The sequence below is a fragment of the Centruroides vittatus genome, unplaced genomic scaffold (assembly GCF_030686945.1).
Source record: "Centruroides vittatus isolate TY-2023 unplaced genomic scaffold, ASM3068694v2 contig_17, whole genome shotgun sequence".
Classification (NCBI taxonomy): domain Eukaryota; kingdom Metazoa; phylum Arthropoda; class Arachnida; order Scorpiones; family Buthidae; genus Centruroides; species Centruroides vittatus.
Window position 1 is genome coordinate 652450 of NW_027121033.1, and position 19127 is coordinate 671576.

The following is a 19127-nucleotide window of genomic DNA, read 5'->3' on the forward strand; positions in this document are numbered from 1 at the left end:
AATGTCGATGTTTTAGAAATCGTCTCTGTGACGTAATTCGAGCACGCGCTTAATTAAAATACGTATATATAAATGTGCTGTACGTTTATTTGTTATTTTTATCACGTGATTAATTAGTTTTTGAAAAGTTAATTAATTTTTTTTAATTATTTCATTAATTTCTGGTTATAATTTTTATCAATAATGCTCGAGAATTGATAATAAGTGCATCGATTTCTTTACTTTTATTTAAATTGTACTTTTAATGTATTTTTTAAAATTGGTTTATATAATTAAACTTTTTAGTAATTTTTAATTTGTTTTAGTTTTAAATTAAATAAAATAAACAAAAAAAAGATCTTCTGTACTTTTAACCAATTATGTTCGAGTCACGTGGTTAAATTAATAAGTGTCACGTGAATGATAGCTACCGTTATTTAAAATTTAAATTTTGTATTAACGATGTTTAACGATCTTACAATTTTTTAAAAGTGCTAAACCTATTAGCGGCATTAATATTAATATTCGAAGGAGAAGGATTGTTTACCGAAAATTTAAAACCTAATTTTAAATAATTGTACTGGCAATGCAAATGGGTCGCTTCAGTAAAAATTTCAGCTTAAATGGCTTAAGCTAATATTTCTATTATAATTTTACAACATAAAACGAACTTTTATGTAATAAAATATTTAGTTTAAAGTCACGTGAATTAGTTCGACCAATCAACGTTAATCTTTCAACGTAAAATTCTCATTTATCATTGGCTAGTTCGATCACGTGCTAGCCGCCATTTTGATTTTTTTCATACTTTTTTCAACTACTTTGAAAGAGTATTTGTAGCGTTTTTAGCCATTTAATATTCGAGAATTACACGAAATATAAATTATTCTTAAAGCTATTAAGTATACAAGATATATTATACAGATATTTTAAGTAAATATTAAAGGAATTGCGCCATTGGTATGTTATAAAGCTAGGCTTAAGTAGTGTCAGGACTCTTTCATATTTATAACTTATTTAATTAATTATGGATGCGAATTATTTATATTTATCTCGTAAATAATGAGTTTTATTAGCTTTAAAATGGCTCAGTAGACACGAATTTCGTTCTATTCAGGTATGACTCGAAATTCTTGTCTAACAAGCCATTTGCCTAAAGCTTTGGGTTAGTATAGGCTTTATATCATGGACCCAAAACGACTTTTGAACTCGTTAATCTTAGATCCTTGAACCCACAGGGAGCAGGAAGACGTGTCAGAGGCACGAGCCTCTGACACGTGCAGTGGTGCGTTATCTTATGGGCAAAAAGGGAAATTGCTTAGGGCCCAAACCAATCTTTAATAAGAAAAAGGGCTGTACGTGGGGCCCCCTCGTTGTGAGGTCCACCTGTATACAGGCGGGCCCAGAATCGCTCATGACCTTGCCTGAACATAGAACGAGTGTTCAAAAGTATATGATCTTGCTTGGTATATTAATTCACCTTAAAAAAATGAATTAAAATACCATCTTATCTTAAAGATCATTTTTTAATGATAATTTAATAAATGATCACACAAATTGCATTAATTAAAAAAGTATTTATTTCAATATTTTATATCATCTTGACACTGATATATGTAACTCTATCAAACTAAAATTTTAATATGCATACGTATGTAATTTTATACAATGCAATAAATGCAACTCATCCAACTTGCAATTTGGACTCTTAGAATTATTTTACACATTTTAATGTACAGTAGTTAAAATCTACTACAGTAATTATAAATCCTTTTTGATCCAATTGAATTTCATTTTATGTCTTTGAAAATTGAGCTTTCTAAGGTAACTTATAAGCATTTAATTACTAAACTTTCTTTTAAATTTCGCTTAATAAGCTGACATTTTATGATTAGATTTAGAAAAATCTAAATCTTAGATCATGACTTGTTAAATGTTTTAGTGTATGAATATAATAGGAAATAACTTGTTTTTAGATACTATAAATTAAATTTTCAAACAATTTATTTGCAAAAAATGCATTAGAATGAATGAAAATTTTAATTCTCGTTTACTTTTTTAAACTTTTTTTTAGTTATTTCAATAGAACAATGAAGATTTCATAAGGTAAATATTTTGTTTTATTTATAATGTATATCATCCACATGATATTATCAATATAAAATGTAGTAATATATTGAAATATTTTCGTGATACTGCCTTTATATACATTCACTGGCATGAGTAAGGGGGTATAACACCCCCAGAAAATAAAAATTCAATTTACATACAGATTTTTAAAGTATTTCTATGCTCTAAAATCATTTGTATTAGTAAAATATAAGAAGATATCTGCCCCTACACAGCTACTTCACTGTATACAGGACTATGTTCTGTCTTAGAAAGTGCAAATATAAGCTTTGATTTTTGTTGTAATATCTTATATAATGTTTGAAAAAAGACTAGAATGTTATTTATGTTTTAAATTTATTTCATAATAACTAAAATACGCTTGGAATTTCATCAAATATCAATTGATATCTCTTATCAAACTGCTGATAGGAGAGGGGAAATCTGCCAAGTATAAGTAGATACAACTCAGTTTTTACCTATAAATTTACATTACTTAACAATTATTATATGAATATTAGTTTGTCTAGTTGAGTTTCAAGATTTACAGTTCAGGAAAGTTGTTCTGTATATTTAGCTATTATTTTACATTTAATCGTTATATACACGGCGTTTCTTGTTTCTTCTACCTTTTGACTTGGTGAAGTGTAGCCTTTGTAGCCTTTGTGCTTTACATAGCTAAACAAATCATTAATTATAAGCACATGAAAGCTGTTCATTCAAGTGATATACGAGTAAGGTTTCTTTGTTATGCTTCTATCCTTACAGAATTTGTTAGTAATATTCATAATTTTTAAATTAATAGAATTGACTTCAACCTTTAGATATGCTTATTTTGATCATAACTTTATACATTATTTTGCTTATATTTTTGTGTAATTACTTTGACAGCCGAATAATGTGGATTGACTACAATGAATAAGTGAAATCTGTGTAGAACGAACATTTATATCCGTTTAGAAGTAAATTTTTTTTTAACAATTTTGAAAAATTTCGTTCGAATTATGTTAAACATTTCAAGAAATCTTATATAAATTAACTACTTACTTACTAACTCTAAAGTTTGGGAGTGGCATTAAAATTAAACTACAGTTTTGTTTGAAAATAATAATAATAATAATTTAATGTGGCTCCATTACTCGAGAATCCCGAAAATAACGTAAGCTCTACAGTATAATGTTGATTTATTTTCGATGAAGTTTTCATAATAAATTGCTTTGCTGTCTAATAAAGTAGATAAATTTAGCGAAAATTCACTTTAAACGGGTACACGACGCAATAGACAGGTGATTCAGATAGTTTACTTAAGATGTGATTACACAAAAACCTTTCTTACGCGGAAAGGAGTATCGCCATCCAGAGTAAATTAAAATAATAAATCTCCTCAGTAACGGGAATTTCTTTATGTGCGGATGATGTTTTCGCCTTATACAGGTTTCACTGTATCTATAAATAAATTTATCCAGTTTAATCTTTATATAGATATAATTTTTTCCCTTCAAAACTTCGGAAATACCGAGAAGGAAGCGGAAAGAAAAAAAAAATAATAAAAAGCATAGGACTATCATCAGTCGCAACTGTGCTTCTCATAACTGGACCTAAAAATTGTTTTCTGTCACTACTCGACAGAAGGTAGGGAGAAAAATGTATAGGTTGCTTTTTTCTTCTACTCTCTTAGATAAAAATAATAAATTTAAAATATAAATTTGGATCCACTCCGGGTGGGATCTGAATCCAAGAAACAATATTCTTTTGCAAGAAGCGATTTTAAAAAGGTTGTTTCGAGTTCTAACTCATACTTTCTTTCTTCCTTCCTCCCTTTTTTATCTCGAGAATCAAAGTAGCAGATGGTACAAGGCGCATTATACTGCTGAATCTAAGTGCAATAACTACAGTAAAAAGGAAAAAACTATATATATACAGATATATTTCCTAAGGATTTATTGAGAGGGAAGAAGTGGTTTATCAATAATAAATTGAAAATCAATGTAGATAAAACTGATTATTCTGTTTTGTCGTATAAAGTCAAGTTTGCTCTCATTTGATAGGAAATATTATTGGTTTAACAGAATTTATATATATAAAAACCTCCCTTCAATAAATTGAAGATAGTAAAATGTCAGGGTATTCTTCTACGAAATGGCCAGATGTTTATTGATATATATTTGCATAAAAATATGCTGGAAAGTCTACGATTTCTACCATGTTAACATAAATAATATTCAGTGGCGGATTTCCCAATAGGCGCACTAGGGCCTCGTCGTCTAGAGAGGCCCCAAAAAGTAAGCGAACGTTTAAAAAGTATAACGCCCCGGAAAGAACAGTGACATAACTCCTAAATTATATATTTAAAAAAACACTTTTACATCAGGGGCCTATAAAAAAATTACGTCTAGGGCCTCATAACTAATAGATAAAACCTCCACGTATAGGGTCCACTGTAGAAAATAACGCTGCATTCTTATGTTGGATAACCTTTAATTTGATTACTAACGATTACAAAAATGTTATTTTTATTGACCTTACGATAATCCAAATGACACAAAACTAAAAATAAGACGAATAAAATTAGTTTCTGGTCCTCCCCCCTACATTTAGATGCATATTTTAATGTTAAAATTCTAAACGACGATATCAAAGTTCGTTCTTAATGACAGAGAACTCACATTTATTTTTCTCTGCTTCCAGTTTATGTATCAATAAAGCTGTGAAGATAACGAAACGGTGAGTTTTATTTTTAATTCAATTTTTATATTTTTATTTTTTAAATTTTAATAAGGGACAAATACACTTTTTCTTCTTCTTTTTCTTCCTCTTCTTCTTCTTCGCTGCACCAAAAGCCGTCTGGCTCCATATTCAATCAATAACAATTCTACGCTTTTTAACACAACTGTAAAATTTTAAAAAAAGCCGTTTTACTGTAGTTTCATTCCCTAATTAATTCTCTATTGGGTTATTAATAGTTTCCTAAGAATTGCGGTTTCTAGAGGGGGGAAGAATGAATTAATTGGCACGCGCTTAACTTCCCCCATAACAGTTTTATGCGGGGTTTAGCATTTGGAACGGTGCTGGAAGGAGAAAGGGGGATGTTTTATTTAATTTTTACGATTTTTTTTTTTTTGGTGGTTTTTTGAAAAATTTTAACTCGAAATTGCGATAAAGAAAGCGTGGAACTTGATTTCTATATTGGTGTCCTACTTTGAAATCATCGAATGCATTAAGAGACACTAAAAACATCCTTCGTCCCTAGTGTATTGATCACAGTGAAAATCCAATTTTTGTACTTTAGTTGAAAATAAATTTATGACCGTTTTCTTCCTACGCCTTTAAACACTACGTTGGCAATTCTTCTATCTTTTACCAAAAGATTCGAAGCACCGGGAGATAAAAATTGTTATTATTATGTCAACAAAAAGACGGAAAACAAGACAAAAAAATAATAATAATAATAATAATCTTAGGGAAAAAGTCGTAAAATATTTTAAAATAATATTTAAAACATCAAAAGGAAAGTGTAAAATTTAATGCCATAGAAAGTATCTCTTTTAATTTTATAAGTAAGAGTGGACATTGTTTTCATAAATTTAATCTTTTAGAATGTCAGGATGCGCTGTTAGCTTTTAAGAGGGGGAGTATTCTCTTTTTGTTAAAGCTTATTTTCTTGCTTCTACGACGTTTTTAAATGCAAATATTCCACTTTACAAGCGCGAATTAACTGTTTATCATCGTTCCGGAGCCTTGTTTAGTAAGACATAAAGATAAATTACAATTATTTTATTGAAAATTGTAATAAAAAAAGAACACATATTTTAACTTCATAAAGCTCAGAATATAACTCGTGTTAATCAAGTTTATATATTTTGGGGATTTTAATTCGTCGCTTAAGCTTTGGAGTGTCGAAATGAGAGAAAAAAATTCCCGCAAGATGGCAGCATTACGTCAATATTTTGATTCGAATTGCGTTACTTCTTCATTGCGAAAGCTTTATTAGAGTTTTTAAAAGCGTATTCGAGTTGATAGAAATGTTGTTGTTTGGCTTTAAAACACCGCCTTAACACCTTCCCTCTATAAATCTCGTTATTCACTTCTTTCAAGCCCAAGGTGTAACTCAAATTTACCTCAACCCGCCCTAGTAACTAATTTCACACCTGAGGTCAATATACGCCTGTATTGTTTAATGAAATTCACACGCATCTTTATTGTTTTCACGCCGTAAATTCATTAAACACATTGCTTTCTGTTGCTATTTCATTCTTCCGTCGTACGCAGGTTCGAGGTTTTTCTCTAAATTCCACGTTTGTGGGGGATACATTTCTATTCTGTACGTATATTTCTTTCGTAATATGTTTATAAACACAGCTGACGTCATTTGTTCTTTGTCTCCTCTGTAGGTCAAGCAGAAAAAAATCTGTGACATTAAAAAAAAAACATTTTTTTCTTTTCTGTCGGCATCTAAAAACGCATTTCTACTCAAAATATGTTTAAAAATGGCTAAATTCTTGACGAAATTTACGTTTTATCAGCGCTAAACCCTCAAGAATCTATAGAACTGTGTTTTAATAAATATTAATGTTGTTTTGTGTTACATAAAATCAATATAAAATAAGATAAACTTAAGAAAATACTTAATAAAAACCTATCGGGTTTGTTTCCCCTCTTTAAATTATTTATATAACGATTTATTCTTAAATTATTTATGGTCTTTCTGTACGAATTTTCCGACTCGTTTTATGTTCAAATTAATGCAGTTTCAACATCTTCGCTTGCGAAATTCACTGCTTCGATAGGCCTACTCTTTATCACCGTAGAGAAGGGAATTGTTGTGGATTAAAAGCTGGCAACGTCTGTTTTCGTTACCATTATTTTTAAGTCTTCAGATTTGTTCGGAAGATATTAAGGGGGTGGGCCATATCTCCCGAATCAACGGTCCGATTTTCCTGAAAATTTCCAGAAACATTTCCCCCTAACACACAAACTTCCCTGCAGACTTTCAAAAATTTTCGACGAAAGGCGTGGGAGTTACTAAGCTTTAAATTGGATGAAAGAAACCGTAATCCCCACAAATATACACTAACATCAGTATATAGAGAGAAACCCCCAATTTTTACAGTTTTATTGTAAAAATTGGGGGTCATTTCATTGACCGATGGCTATACTTCCCCTCTGTTACGTGAAAGTAGAAGTGTAGAATCCCGTAACAAACGTTACGAAGTTATAAACGATGTTGACCTCATTACGCAATGATTATTATAATATTACATTTCTAAATTTACAGTTTGTAAATTTACACTACGTCTGACTAATTTGTTGCATTCAAAAATACAGTTAAATTACTTTTCATTTAGATAGTATGGCCCTCGGCATCGAAGCTCACACTCGACTCAGCTGTTGAACCTGTTTTTTTTTCGTGGAAAAAAAGAAAGAAGGAAGGAAAAAAAAACAGTATAAAATAGCCGAGTCGAGCTGCTATTTTTACGAATTTGATCCTAGTGTTACTAAGAAAAACCTATTTATAATAGCGTATAGAATAATTAAACCGCACACCAGTTGTATTAAATTTGCGGCAGGAGCATTAGCTGGAGTTCGTTACCAAATTAGCAGCAAAATAGGGCCTGTAAATTTAATCATTGGTGGGGTCTAAAAGCCACAAAGACGAGTCGCACGTGTGGGATAAACATAACCCAGGAGACACACATCTTTGTCTGGTGTGTTAGTGCAGTTTCTAACAATGCCAAACACAAGGACAGTGCGTGCGGGACAAAATTTTCTTTTTCTTCAAAACGCACTTATTGTTCGAAGATACTTATCATTTTCGGGTCGAAAGTTTTAATGTTTATCACCAAGTCTAAAAGCAAAAGACAATTACTTTATTATCTCCATGTTTGGAAACCATCATCGAGTGAAACTTAATGATGCTAAAACCCTTAAAGGGCGCTGAAAAAGAGCTTAATTATAAACCATCCAAAATCGATTATATCAACTCTACTCGCCACCATTGTATCGATTCGAGTTTGCAAGGTTTATGAATAAAAGGATTGTTATTTACCAAAACAAATTACGGTTCGATACGTCACGTGCTCTCGTGGGGTCGACGGAAAATCGCCCAAGCCACCAAATTGGCACGTGGACAAAATCGTCACTCTCTCTTTCAACGTGTAGTTTGGTAGATAGGAATCGACTCGCCAGGCGAAAAAGAAATGGGAAGAAAGAGGGTGGTACTATAAAAGTTTTCGGGGGTGTGTAAAAGTTGCCGGGAAAGTTCGAAAATTGTCTTGTTTCCTTTTAAAAGGTAATCGTTCATCGATTTTCCCTTGTAAGGAAAGGTTTTCCCCCTTCCTACCTCCCTCCCTCCCTTCCTTCTCCCCCTTTGAAAAATGTTAAAGAATTCTCTAAGTTAAATTTATCAAAAGTTTGCATTTTTAAGTATTGTACTGGGTTTGTGCGTGATTAATCGTTGCAAACGTCAGAAATTGGAGATAAAATGGATACTTGGGTTTTAAAAAATAGGATTTTCCGGGATTTTTCCTTTTCTCGTTGTCGAAGATTTTCTTTGCAGAGAAGAGAAAAATTGCGGGAGGGGATCCGCTCTCCGTGACTAAAAATAGTTCTTTTTGTTTTTCTTGTTTTGTTTCTCTTTTTATTACCCCGTTTTATGGCTTATTTTCGAGCGAAGAATATATTAACAACACCTTAAGCAATATTAAGAAATTAGGTTTATATACCTTATATGTAGAAAAGGAGTCAGTATGAAGAATCTTTTGGAAATATTGTGGTGGGATGTTTAGAGAATTGGAAAAATGTTTCGAAATCTTTAGAAGTGAGAATCTTTGGAGAGAAAAAACAATAGCAGAGTCTTTAGAGAGGGAAAAACAGTAGTAGAGTCTTTAGAGAGGGAAAACTCTGATTATAATCTTCAGAAGTGGGAAAAATCAGGAAATTTTACAGGTGAGAATCCTTTACAGAAGTAGTTTCGTTTTATTTCATGAATATAATCACATCTACTTATATTCGCCTACAAATGCGATATTGTTCTTTCTGTTCTACGCCGGAGAAGAGGGAAATTCTCGTATGAACACACAATGTAGGTTAGTGTGCGTGTTGTCGACTCGGTGTGAAATTTAAAGATTATGTAATCATCGCAAGGAATAAATCAAGAAAAAGATAGCACTCTATCCAATCTAACAGATAAAATTCACTTAAAAATTCAAATTCGAGTGAAATAAAAGTAACTTTAATGTTTATATAATTGAATGGGAGTGCTTTAATTTATTTTTTTTTACTCGCTGATACATTTTAAAAAACCACCCCTTTTACAAACTTCTTTAAAGTATCCTAAGATATTCGGTGTTGTATACATCTTGTAAATCAATAACTCCAGATCCAACACGCTTCCATGTTGTCGCCTGTCCTTTTTTTTAAATCAAAATTTAACTTATTTTCCTTTAAAATTAATTCCTTTTAAGGCATTAAAGATTAAACACGCGTTCTCAATTAGATGAGACACTTATCGCTACGTTTAGTCACAGAATAATTTCAGAAAACATAAAAACAAGAGGGAGAAGAAAGTGTCATAAGTCGCTTTATCTTGTTAAACGTAACTTAAAAGACAAAATGAAATTATCGTTTAATTGAAGCGCTTATAAAAGATTATTAAAGGCAATTTACACTTCTGAGAAAATGTATTTAACTATTATTATCCTTAATTATTTATTCATACACGAACGTCATCCCTACGTGACACAATTAGAGAGAGAGACAAAACTGCTCGATTGGTAATTTAATTCCCTTCTTTCGACATCAGAAACAATTACATAAGCTAATAGATAACAATCCCTTGTCAAATGCTGTTATAAGAACGTTTTTACTGTTCTGTTAAGCACATTGAACACACATCAGAGCACCTGAAACATATAAGGTCTTATTAGGGCACCTAAAACATGTATAACACTTAACAGGGCATCTAGAGGCACCTTAGAACACTTCAGGGCGTCTAGAACACTTATAAGGGCATTTCGATCATGGCATCTAGAACACTTATGGTATCTAGACTTCTTATCAGTGTATATACAGTAGAACGCTTATCAGGGCATCTAGAGGTCTTATCAGGACACCCAGAACTTTATCAAGGTATTCAGAACTCTTATAAGTGTATATATAACACCTATCAGGTCATGTAGAACACTTTTCAAGGTATCTAGAACCTTATCAGGACGTACAGAACACTTATCAGAGAACCTTATAATACTTATCGGGGCATCTAGAATACCAGGTACCTACAACACCTATCTACTACACTTAGAAAGTCTATCAGAACACCTAGAAAGGGCACACACTTGGCTACCGCCCTACCTCAGCAGCAATCTGCGTTAAGCCCTCGGCCACGTCAGTTAATTGCCGTTACGTACGACACATGACCGCGCGCGAGAGGGGAAAACGTGTGGGGGGACTCGAAAAGTGTCGGATATTATCAGCCATAACAAATTGTTTCATCCATATACCCGCTTCTTTTTATCCGAATTCAATTCGCTCAATTATCGAAATCTGGTAAATAGATGGTCGGAAATTGTCATCACGTTGCCGAACATTAATGACATTTCATCAATGACACTACAGCCAAGAAAAAGGGGGGTAATGCCTCTAACGTATATAGGCTCGTAAATAGGGGGAAAGCCTCGCCTACCCCTTCAATTAAACTATCTTATCTTCAATGGACGTCATGCTAAGTGTTTTTAACAGTTATACAGTTAGTTACCGCGCTATCGACAATCAATGGTATTATCTGTCGTCAGAAGCAGTTGTGAAAAATCGATTCATTCGTTTTCAAAAGAAGAAAACAATAAAATAAAAAAATACGGGGGAGCGAATTTCCAGCTAGTACATTTTGTAATGGTTCGGAACAAGATAATATTGTAAGATTAAAATTAATTGTAGAGAATTAACATTTGTATAATGAAATCATTCCACCTAGTCATCGACACTATTCCTCCCCCCTCCGTTTTTTTTGTTTCCTCCTCCAACAACGATTTAGATAAGTCGAAAGAGAAGCACTAAGAGAACGTTTTTGATTGGTTGATTCTATCGTGCAAAAATTTCTATTCTTTCGCGTCCAGATTCAATTTTATATTGCAGAAATTTTAATGATTTAACGATAATGATTCTGCTCTGTCTTTAAATGATGATGCCGTAAATTATTGGAATTGTGACGTCTTTTTTCTCGTGTTTTCCCTCTTCCTCCTCCTCCTCCTCCTCCTTTCCCCCTTGCCAAACTTTAAAGTTTATTATGGATTTATTTAGCCGTTGAATTTTCTCTTCGGTTTTATGTTAATTTGAGTGTTTAAGTGGATTTGTAAATGGCTTCCACGTCGCAATGCCTGGGAGAGGAGGCTTAACTTAAGCTTACTGCTACTTAAAACCAAGTTCGAATATCTATAATGCCTATAAGCTAGAGTTAAATTGCATCTTTTATAACTGCTCCTTGCTTAATGTTCTGTTCCGTGTCTGAGAATGTGTAAAAGATTCTTAACTTGGGCTTAATGTTGTTGTTTTTTTAATGCGTTCGAAGTACGCGTGAATAGTCGTTTTTTTTTCCTCTTTCTTTGCTCCGTTTACTCACTTTCTGTAGTTTTTTAAAAAATAAATCAGCCTGCCAGAGATTTATTTAAATAGCTTTTTAATGAAAATCATCGGTAAAGTGTAAAAATTTTTGTTGTAGATTGCACGTTTCAACCAACCATTACTTTACTTGACAATTATTTACTCTACTCTGACGTTAAATCTTAAAATTCGATCGTTAACAAGCATGTAGAACACTTTAGGACATTTGGAACACTTATAAGGGCATCTAAAACACTTCACAGGACATCTAGAGCACTTATCAGGGCTTCTAAAGCACTTATCGGGACATCTAGAGCACTTATCAGGGAATCAAAAGCACTTATCGGAACATATAGAGCACTTATCAGGGCTTCTAAAGCACTTTTCAGGACATCTTACAACACTTAAAATGGCGTTAAAATTTAAAATTCCTATCTTAATTAAAAATTAAGTTTTTTAATACTGTTTAAGATTAGTAAATATATATAATTGAATTCCTACTATATGTAACTTAATTAAAATTAAGTAAAGACATTAAAAAATCCTAATATCTATACTATAATCCAGGGGTCCCCAACCTTTTTGTACCTAAGAGCACATTCCAAAATACCGGCTGGACGACGGGCACCATTTATTTTTTCAAGGTGAATTTATATTTGGACATAGTTAACAGCGCCGGATTAAGCCTCTAGCGGGCCCTAGACAAAATTTAAATTGGGGCCCCATTTAAATAAGTTGCTTCTAAACAAATCTTATATAATGTGACATTAGCATGGGTGACACCCGGTGCGGATATCGTGGTGTCACCCAGGAATATTTCTAGATGGTGCAAGAGATATCGTGGCGGAGATTACTTCTGACACACGGATGGCTGTTGGCCTTTTTTTTTTTTAGTTAACGACTGCTGAAATTTCTAGGTCACTCCAAGTTACGGGCCGTACACGTTTCCCTACTTTGATTTTACGGTATTCAGAACGGACCGTTTTACTTCATTTCAGGTATGGGAAATTGAATTGGTGCAGATTTGGCGGAGGGGAAAAAGAGATCGGTCGCATTTCGCTTTGTGCTTTCATCTGTGTTGGACGCCATTTCTACTTTTGAATGGTTAATCATTCAAAGTGAAAAAACTTTTACATAGCATTTTATTGAAAACCGAAATATTTTTATTTTTATCATGGTGCCCGCGGGCATAGGGTTGGGGACCACTGCTATAATCCCATATATAAAGGCTCACCAATAGGTTATATTTATGTTAATCTTTAAACACCATTCGAATTCTTAATACTAATATCTTTAATACATCAAATTAAACAAAGTATTAAGATACACAGACGGATTTACAAAAACCTTTACTAAAGAAAAAGGTAATTTGTGTTGTATAACTCGGTATTTAGCATGCGTCAATACCTGAAAGATGTATTCAATACTGTGGAAAGACATCGTAACATTTTGTATATCTCAGTATTGAGACGTACAAAAGACGTATTGAGATATATTCAATAACATGCAACCACATTAAACTTTTGCCTGATACTTGTATGAGTTTACTGTAAAGACTATAAACTCGTGCAAAAGATATACAAGAGTAAACTTTTGTATATCTTTTGTTGTAGATTGCACGTTCCGACCTCCCATTACTTTATTTAACAATTATTTACGCTATTCTGACGTAAAATTTCGAGAGTTAACAAGCATTTAGAACACTTTAGGACATTTAGAACACCTATCAGGGCATCTATAACATTTATCGGGGCATCTAGAGCACGTATCAGGGCATATGGAGCACTTACAAGGGCATATAGAACACTTATCAGGGCATCTAGAGTAAACTTTTGTATAACTTTGTACTCGTATAATTTGATACAAAGATCTTTATACGGATACAAAGTACAATGATCTTTTTATCGATACTGAGTGATATCGAAATTTTACTGTCTTCTATAGTAAAGATACAGAGTACAGTATTGTACATCTCAATATTTTATACAAGGCTATACACGGGTTTATTGTCTTTTTATGGTGAACTTTTACTGTATAAAGATAGAAGTTCATTGCGGACAGTAAACGCTCGAACATCTCTGTATACGCCACTACACCGTTCACAGTAAAATTATACAGTCAAACCTGTTTTTGTGCGGTCTTTTTCTGTGCGATTTTTATTTGTGCGATTTGTTTTGTGCGATTTTTTTGTGCGGTATATGAAAATTTCAATCAAGTTGGAACATAGTTGACTCCTGTAAAATTTTTAAAAACTCTATTGGTTGTTTTCTATGACATCAGCAGGTTTTTTCATTTTTTATTCAGAAAAATTTTTTTCTCATACGTTTATTTCGGTCTCCCTCTTATTTTAATAGCATAAAAACCATAAATATTATGTTATATTTGAACAGATGCGGTAAGTTAGCTCCCCTCCAGCTTTAGACTGCAGGTGTGAAATTTCACGCCTTGTTAAATGAAATAACACTTTCTGCAGCTATATTTATCAAATAAAATCATTATTTAACGATTATTTTTAACTTTTTAATGTTAGATTCGTATTTAAGTGGAAATAATTAATTAATATAAAAATTAAAATTCTTAGAGGATTTTTTCCCCATTAGGTGTTGCAGAAAAAGGCCCGAGGAGTTAAAAAAGCAATTCCTAGTTATTTCGTACGGTTTCGAGTTATTTTCTACGTGAGACTTTTTTAATGCGGTCCCTATTCACCGCATAAAAAAATATTTTTTTAATTGTGTTGCGAAAACTATTTTTTATAGCCACTCGTGAAGTTTCGCGCGATTTTTTTATGCATTTTCTTTTATGCGGTCCCTATCCCCCGCATAAAAACAAGTTTGACTGTATTTAAAAAAATATAGCGTATAGTACTGTACTGTACATATCAACAGAAGAGTAAAGGCAAAAAGCCATTTTTGTAAGTCCTACTTCTATTTTATTTAAATATAGGCCCTAATCAAAAATTATAACACAAATTGCAATTAAAATCCTTAGAAAACACAACTTGGGTGATAAATCTCATTAAAATCCTTAAAATAAACTACGCTAATCATATTTAAAGTCGTTTTAATTGTTAAATTATTCCTCTTAACAGAAGGATTGAGTGTCAAAGTTCCATTTAAAACTATTATATTAAGCATTTAATGTCGGCTTGCACGTCGCTTTACGTTAGCAGGTGTGGCCGGACGGCGCAAACAAAACGCGGTTAACGGACTTTTGCGCGCCACCCCGTAGAGTAATTTCAATATCGAAACTATTATAAATTGTAGGTTGAGACGCTTAACCTTCGACCTTTCAACGTGATATTTAAAGACGAAATTCTAATTAGAATCTATCCATTCTTAAGAAGGTAAGAATTCTAACCTGTTTAAAACGTCCTTTTCCGCTACGTTCTAAGCTATTGTGACCTCATTTAAAATTAAAATACGGCAGTAACAATACTGCAACAATTACGTTTAGGATATAAACACGTTCTTTAAACTCGAGAGAGAAAAAAAAAATGCATAAATCTCTCCCGTTGTCTGTCCGTTCCTTTCAATAATTTCTGCATGACAACCAGTACGCGGACGTAAACAAATAAGCTAAACAGATTATTATTATTATTATTAATTTCTTCGGGTTTTTTTTTTTCGCTCGTGCAGACTGGCTTCCGTGCGCAAGTTCCGTCTTGCGAAGGTTGAAGAGATTCGGGAACTTTTCCCGGGTTTTTTCTCCCTCCCTCTTCTCGTTCTCCCACACGTTCGGGTGATGGTTTCGCCCCGTTTTAGTCGGCAGTGCTTTAATTAAAAGCAGAGGGAAACCTCTCTACGGCGCTTCGCTTTAATGTAGGTCAAGGCAGTTTTAATTTTTCCCGCACTAAATCGTTATAACGAACAACAGGTGTGCAGATGCACATACTGTAACCATGACCCAATAATTACCGAACACGAGAGAAAGTCGCGAGCTAACGAGAACGAATCGCCATAAATCTTTCACGAATGCTATGAAAATGCTATATATTTAAATCCCCCGGCCGCTGGCCGCCTTATACAGGTTGTCGGATTATTGTTTAAAAGCCAGCTGGACGATTTTAAAGCGTTTCGGTTCGGATAAAATGGGAATGCATTTTTAATTTTACTTACCGTCGATCGCCTTGTCACTCAATTTTTTAAATGCAGGTTCTGCGTGCGTTGTATGCTTCGAAATTTTCCATAAATCTTATACGAAAGACCTTCCTAAATGCTGTGAAAATGTGATACATTCAAATCCTATGGCCGCCTTATGCAGGTTATCAAATAATTGCTTAAAGTGTTTTGATTCGGATGAAAAGAGAAAAGTTTGCTTAAAGCGAGAAGTGATGGAGTGTGTTTTAATTTTTCTTATCGTCGAAAGTCGCCTTATACAGGTTGTCATTCAACAATTTAAGCTTGATTTTACGTGCTCTATGTAGTATGTTTCAGTTTGGGTAAAATGGAAGAAAACTTCACGTAAATCTTATCTAAAAGTCCTTCCTGAATACTATTAAAATGTGACGTATTTAAATCCTCTGGCCGTTGTTCGCCTTCTACAGGTTATCAAATAATTGTCATCTTCGACGAGTTTAAAGCGTTTCGATTTGGATAAATTGGAAAATGAAACTTACTTAAATCCGGAGAAATCCGAAAATATATATTAATTTTCTGTAATGTCGGTCGCCTTATTCAGGTTTTACAGACTTTGATTTAGGTAGAATGAAAGAAAATTTGTTTAAAACGGAAGAATTAAAAGAAAAATTGGCGATTTCGTCTTCATCCTTCTCGAGAAGGATGCAAATAAAAGATGAAAGGAAACTTGTAGAAGATGTATGATAGATAAATTACGAGAGAAAACTTGTGTAAAACGTCTCACTTTCGTTTTTCTTAAGAACGTTAAAGATTAGAGAAAATCTTTTAAGGAATACACAGGAAGGAAAACGAATACAAAAAAAATACGTTAAAGAAATGCGAAAAGACTTGTTTATGATGGACGAAAATGAAGCGGTATGGAACGAAGGAACCTGTTTAGAAAGGAAATAAAACCCTTTCAACACGAATAAATTTAGAAGAACTCGTTTGATGAGGATGGAAATGAGATAAAATTGTGTTTAAGGACAGGTAATTAACAGAAACAAACAGGTTTAATAGGGTAAAAGTAGGGGAAAAACACAGTAATTTAGACGGGAAAACTAAGACAGGTTAAAGAAAATCGAGAATTAACTTCTATAATAAGTACGAAAATAAGACAAAATCAAGAGGGAATTTGTACAAGACGTACAAAAGTAAGAGAAAATTACGAATGAACTTGTATAAGGCGTACTAAAATAAGAGAAAATCACGAACTTGTTAGGCGTATGAAAGTAAGAAAGTTACGAAAGAACTTGTATAAGGCGTGTGAAAATAAAGAAAAAATTCATAAAAGGAAACTTATACGAGGCACACGAAAAAGATAAAACACTTGCGTAAGGCATATATAAAATTAGAATAAATCTTTTAAAACGGAAGCAAAACACCGTTTAAAGTGGACAAAAACGGGAGAAAATCATTTAAAAATTAAATTAAATCGGCGTAAACCTTTCTAAGTCGTATAAAAGTGAGGGAGGAAATTTTTTTAAATATGGCTGACGAAAACTGTCTAAGGCGAATTAAAATTTAAAAAAAAATTAAACTTCTTATTTTAGTTAACAGATGGAGCAACCTGTACTTTTATATTTAAAAAATAATAATAATAAAGCTTTTTAAATCTGAAACTTCAACTAATGTTAAATAAATACGAAAATTTATCTAAAATTTTAAATTTTAATTGTATTTTTTTTTAAATTTAAAACATTAAAAATAATAATAATTAAATTGAATTTAAAAATATATTTATTTAAAATTTCTTTTACTTTCTCACCATCAGATGGAGACAGTATCTTTACAAGTGTTGGTGTTATAATATTTAAATAATATAGAAACGTATGTTTCTTTTATTTATTTGTTTTTAAAAATATTTAAATATTTGTTTAATTAATTGCGAAGTTTTTCTGTTTTATTTTACTTCTTTTAAACGTTTTAAAGTATTTTTTAAAATAATTTTATTCTGGTCTGTGCCGGAGAATGGAGTTGGACGCTTTTATTAATTCGTACTTGATAGCTTCCAATTCTCGGTTTTTTTTCCTTCTTTAACTGTAAATAATTGTATTATTAGTAACAGTAATTTAAGTAATTTTCCTGCTAAATTTAGCCATCTAATTTAACGCCATCTGTCGAGCGCAGAGTTAAACACACAATGATTTTTCTATCCTTTCTAACATGCAATTATTTGAATTTAAAAAAAAAATAAAATCTATTAAATATATTTTGATCTAATTATTTAAACATGTAAAAAGTTATATAATTTTTATTTTAATTTTCAGGATTCTATTAAAAATAAAAGTAAAAATTATTTAAATTACGTGTTCTTTAATTTTTTTCATATCTTTCAGGTACATTTTTGCACTTCTTACGGATTGACGAGCTTCTTATGATTTTGCCACAGACTCCTTTGAAAAGAACAGCAACGAGTTGCGTGACTTTTCAGGTAAAAATAGTTAAAACTGTATGTGACGCCATCTGTTATGAGTTTTATGTAAAAATATTGTAAATGCCAATAGCGAGTAAAGTATTCATTAAATCCGACTCCACTTGAGATGTGACACACGACCCTCTTTATATCCCCACCCCCTCGACCTTTAACCTTTAACCATCAAAATTTAATGGCATCGATCCCCCTAATAAACAAACCTCCGTGGAAAATTTCAGAAATTTTTGACAAAAGACACGGGATTTATTAAGCTTCGAAATGGGTGAACAAAATCGCTCCCCCACACACACATCCATACAAACAGAACCCCCCATTTTTTTGATCGATGGACCTTCTGTGCCGGGAAGTAGTGAAATTTTACACTGAGTTTAACTTTAAAATTCACTCGTTATACGTAGAGATTCTTCAGGTAAGCGATTGTTATCCATGGATTATAGTTTTCGTTACACGCAGCAACTTCTTGCGTTTGGTCTCATTTCAGTTTAATAACGCGAGCCTTGTTGCCCATGAAATACTTGCTTTATTAAACGGAAGTTAAACAAACCATAGAACATTACCGATCTGACGATATAACTTGCAATTATCATTCTGTTTATCGTAGTTAAATTTCTGTGCAGTTGCGTGGTTTCACACATTTACTACAGAAGTACCTCATTTGTTAAATTTATCTGCTTTTACTGATCTTAAAGACATACCAGAGCTTTATTGCTTTACATTCTCTTTGTGTTATGCATGTTGTGTCCATCCTCTTCATGTCCAGCACCCTCTTCGTGTTATGTTATGTACATTACACACAGCCTCTTCGTATTAAAGAACTTTACATTCTTGCTAGCAAAATTATCATTTATCTTTGTTATTTTTACATACTTATTATGAGGTTTATTAATGGAGAC

At 32.5% G+C, this 19127-nt stretch overlaps 1 long non-coding RNA gene across 2 annotated transcripts; it reads left to right on the plus strand.

The window, feature by feature from the left end:
• The first annotated feature begins 811 nt into the window (after nt 1-811).
• On the plus strand, nt 812-17635 carry LOC136969083 (uncharacterized). Of its 2 annotated transcripts, none has more exons than XR_010879756.1 (4): nt 812-939; nt 2054-2085; nt 4777-4812; nt 17572-17635. It is a non-coding gene; the product is annotated as an uncharacterized lncRNA (long non-coding RNA). The 2 variants fall into 2 exon arrangements; XR_010879757.1 differs by lacking the exon at nt 812-939 and adding an exon at nt 1736-1803.
• The last annotated feature ends 1492 nt before the right edge of the window (nt 17636-19127 follow it).